We start from the raw sequence: 4,510 nt of genomic DNA, 5'->3' as shown, positions 1-4,510 counted from the left end.
GTGAACTCTGTGCTTATCTTTACTTGACCCTCTATATTTATCATTAGCATTTCTATATTTTACTATTTGTCTCCTGACAGAGACTTTGTTAGTTATTTGGGCATTTATTCCCCCTGAATCTCATCAGTATTAACACCCTCTAATTCTAACATCATTATGTTTTTTTATTACCAATTATCACGTGTTGGAATTTCGTAAAGTTAAGCTATGATTTTAGATTAGCAATTTTATGCCAAGCGTATATTATACTCATTAGGTCAGTTAGTTTTGTGTATATTGTTTCAAGAAAAACGGGAAAAAATTTAAATCGTTATCTTTATACGGATTTCCGGGTTTTCCGTTTCTAACAATATATTTTTATGCCTGTTGTAAATTTTCCTCGTTAAACTTGCTAGTTTTGGATGTGAAAATGGAAAACTGAATAATTTTCATTACTTTTACTGGTATTTCTATGTTTTATGTTTACTTAATGGTTTTGGTTTTGCCAATCGTATATTATACAAGTTAGATCGGCTATTTTTGGATTTGGAGATTCTGAAAATAGGGAATAATGCATAATCTTTATTACTTTTACATCAATTTCCTTTGGTCGGTTTCTAAAATTGTACATTTATGCCAAACGCATATTATACACATTAGTTCGACCAATTTTGGATGTTGTGTTTCATAAAGAAAGAATAATGGCACAATCTTCATTACTTTTTCATGAATTTCGTTATTTTGATTGAATATTGGACACATTTAAAATATAATAAATGAAAAACGCTATATTGAATAATCTAGAAAATAGGTTGAGACGCTTTGTTCAAGAAAGGATTGTGAAGTTTTCCTGTGGTAATAGTTAGACAAAATTAATAGTAAAACTTAAATTTTCGGTATCGAGCTGAGTGAAGTTTTTAGTAAGCAGTAAGTGATATTTCTATCCGATAAAAGTTTGACAGTAGTGCATTTAAGTACGAAGTCACCTCTGGTCCAATCTATTATCACCTTCAATGTATTTTCATATTAGCATAAAGTAACTGCAGAAGATTGAAGTCTTATTGTTGATTGATGGATACAATGGATTAGCATGGCTGAGGAACAAGTTAGATTTGTAGACTACCTTTTACTCCACTTCTTCAACTTCTTATAAAAATCGTTAGTTATTATTGATTTACTTATGGAAATTTTAGTTACATTACTTGTAAATCGTGAAATATTAGTACATCTCTTGGAGATTTATTAAGAATTTTCCTCGTTTGTTATACCAATAATATTGTCCTATAATTATTAAAATAGTTTCATAAGATTGGCTGGTTCTATTTTACTTAGCTTGTGAAGAGAGTGGAATTTATAAATATATTATTTTGGTATTTGCTCTATTTAAATCAAAGAATTAATGAGAAATTGAAGTCCTTATATTTAAATTAAAGAAATTGTAGAAATTCTATACATTGTTCTTACTTTTAAAGTAACTTTTAGGAGTGGAAAAAAAATAGTCATTAAAGTAATGTCAATGCTATCTAGCGGCAATAGCTTGAACTAGGAAGATGTAATTGCATAGAAAGTAGTTTCAGTGATCACCGCTAGGTAGCATGAACATGTACTTTGATACTATTAAAATAAACATTAAATAACCTCCTAACTAAACAACTGTCTCGCATGGCAGTGGGGTAAAAAGGTATTCGGTTTTGTCCAAATTTTCACTTTATCATGTAGCAACAGTAATAATTTGCCTTATTTATAAAATGTTCTTCACCTACGTTGATAAACATTTTATATCGTCAGTACTTTAAAAAGAAGTTTTTCCTCCAAAAAATTTTTCATGTTTAAAATTCACTGTTTACCTTATAATTTGATGTTTTTTTATTTATGATTATTAGTTTTCTAGTTGATGCTGTTGTAACTAAGTCAGTGAAAACTTTACATACCTTAGAAAATTGTATTGTCAATTTGCATTAAACGATAACTTCCTAGGGAATTAAAAAACTTGTTTTCGCATCATTACTGCGTTAAGGACTTCTTACAGGTAACCTACATTTTCTGTGTATACTTTTATTTTTAATTACGTGTTGATGTGATTAGAAGTGTAAGGTTTATAAAATTGACATGTTTCCAAGACAGTTGATAGTAGATGCATTTTAAGTGTACGCATGGAATTTTAAAATGTTGATTTTAGTCTTCATTATTTTGTTTCATAAAAATGTTTCAACGGTCATAAGTAGGTAGATTTAGTTCGTAACATGTTAATAATTTTATTACTGTAAAAGTAAATAGCTAATTAAGATTATGTATTTGGGAATTATGAACTTCCACGTAAATATTCACATTTCCCTCATTTAAAAGGGAGTGTAATCTGCGTGAAATGTAAATTAATAATGTAAAGTTTAATAAAGTCCTAGAATTATGGACCTTGGATATTGCAAGGTTCGCACCAGTAGTTTTAAATTCTAACTTATTGAAAATTGATTTTTTTCTAAATATTTGTAAATTACAATGAAGACAATGGTATAAATAAGAGTTTATATAATGTTTACTTTTTGTTCTCAGCGTTCTTTCGACATTCTAATGGTAATTTTGAACTAGTTCAATTCAGACAAATGGCTGGGTTGATGATGACTTTCTTGACATTTTATCCAGTGTAACACATTTTAACTCCTACAGCAACAGTAAGTACGTGTTTTCAGCTTACAGCATGTTGTTTCTCAGTTAAGATATTAGTTTCTTAGTTAGATATTAGTTATTATTATGTCGTATTATCTAAAGATAAATAATAAAGTATACAGTAATAGATTCAAAACGTAGAAAGTGCAATGATTTTGTTGCTTTTTGCAACAATTAATTCAAGTATTTCAAATAGGAAGATGGGTCGTCATGAAAACTTTCAGCCCTTGGCCTTTATTCCAATAAATTAAATATTTTCCTTTGAATCTGAATAAAATTTGTCATTTCGTGCCAAAGAAGCTTTAAATTAGATCGAAAAAATAAGACTTCAAACATTCATATTTAATCAAACTATTTTTCTGCGTAACTAAACATTTTTAACTAATGAAACTTGTTTTCAAGAACTATCTGTAATTAATTCAATTGCCAATGAAAACATGTTAATTCATCGAAATTAAAATTATTTTAATTGATAAGTTCTTTAACAAATAGTTTAGATGTGTAGGTTTTTTCAACACAAATTAAACCTTTTTACGAGTTACTTGCAGAAAGGTTTGATTTGTTACAGACTTAACTAAGATTTTGTATGTAAAATGCTATATAAGTGAGAATGAATTTCCATTATTTACTAAGGTTTTAATACATTCAGCCCTTGGCCGACTCGCAGCCCAGTAAAGCTGAGACATAATCTAAAATGATTACTTTTGAGGGAATTTCTTTGAATGCTGCAGCACGTCCTTAAATAAGAGGTGATCCCCATCCATCTCTATTCCTGCAATATCCAAATAAGGAAATCTACCTACCACTCTGTGGTGTTATCTTCCAGGTAATTTTATCCATTATTTATTAAAACTTGAGTTTATTAACGTGATTAAACTTTTTTGTACATATCCTGTTGAATCGAAATGAGTAAAGATTCAGTGTTGAAGAAAGTTTCATTTGACTGAAAAATTGAAAGGTACGAGAACCAAAAATGACGAGTATTTATTTAAAAAATGTTTATTTCACTTAAAAGCTTACAGTAAACTACTATTTTGATAATGAATTAAGTTCATATAATTACTAACACAATGTTTTACTTTGTTGCGTTTTCTTCCTAAAAGATTGATCTAGTTTTATTTAAACCTATACAAATTAACATTGATTTCCAAGGAGGTTGAGTTAGATTTGTAGAATCATTCAGTAAACAATCTGTCTCATTGTATAATGTTATTTTTCAGAGTTGAAACAGGCGAAACTGGAGTGCTTCCTGCAAAGAATGTTCATCGAATTAATCCAAAATGAAAACGACGTTGGAAAACATCTATCCAATTGCAGCTCTTCCAATTCTTTTATTAATTCAATGTATTTGAAGTTTGAAAATGTAAATTTTATAATGTAGATATTTTAAAAAAGCATTACCTAAAAGATGTAATTGAATTTAAAATGTTTTTGTATTATTTGGTAGCAAAATAAAGAATTATCTAAAAAAATTTAAAAACGTCATTGTCTTTTCTCTTTTTCCCCTAGACTTTTTATTTTTATTATATTTGCAAGAAAACAAAGTTAATAAAGACTAAAAATGATTAGAGGCAAATAAATTAATGAACAGCAGGTACGTATAAAACTGAAAATTCCGTTTACATTAAACAAAAAAAATAAATTAAAGTAGTAGTAGTACCAAAAAATAGCGTCAGAGAGCGTTAAAAAGCAGAAAAAGTAAAAAAAAGTTGAAAAAATTGCATGAGAAAGACGTAAAACAAAAAAGAGGAAAATTAGTTCACATATTTGCCACCAGGTAGCAGCACCTACTGGACTTGCTTACATGTAAACAAAGTTTAGTTTATATGTTTGCCACTAGGTAGCAGCACTAACACTGTTTATATAC

At 28.4% G+C, this 4,510-nt stretch overlaps 1 long non-coding RNA gene across 5 annotated transcripts; it reads left to right on the top strand.

Moving 5' to 3' along the window:
• The first annotated feature begins 1,605 nt into the window (after nucleotides 1–1,605).
• LOC141451602 (uncharacterized) lies at nucleotides 1,606–4,123 on the top strand. Of its 5 annotated transcripts, XR_012456917.1 has the most exons (5): nucleotides 1,632–1,660; nucleotides 1,863–2,008; nucleotides 2,530–2,648; nucleotides 3,293–3,469; nucleotides 3,864–4,123. It is a non-coding gene; the product is annotated as an uncharacterized lncRNA (long non-coding RNA). The 5 variants fall into 5 exon arrangements; XR_012456916.1 differs by having other exon boundaries at nucleotides 1,606–2,008; nucleotides 2,530–2,652; nucleotides 3,277–3,469; XR_012456914.1 differs by having other exon boundaries at nucleotides 1,607–2,008; nucleotides 3,277–3,469.
• Nucleotides 4,124–4,510: the final 387 nt, after the last annotated feature.

Source organism: Rhodnius prolixus, unplaced genomic scaffold, assembly GCF_049639745.1.
Source record: "Rhodnius prolixus isolate KJV_2025 unplaced genomic scaffold, Rpr scaffold_14, whole genome shotgun sequence".
Classification (NCBI taxonomy): domain Eukaryota; kingdom Metazoa; phylum Arthropoda; class Insecta; order Hemiptera; family Reduviidae; genus Rhodnius; species Rhodnius prolixus.
Note: the sequence above shows the minus strand (reverse complement) of the source record. Positions and strands in the feature narration are given on the sequence as shown.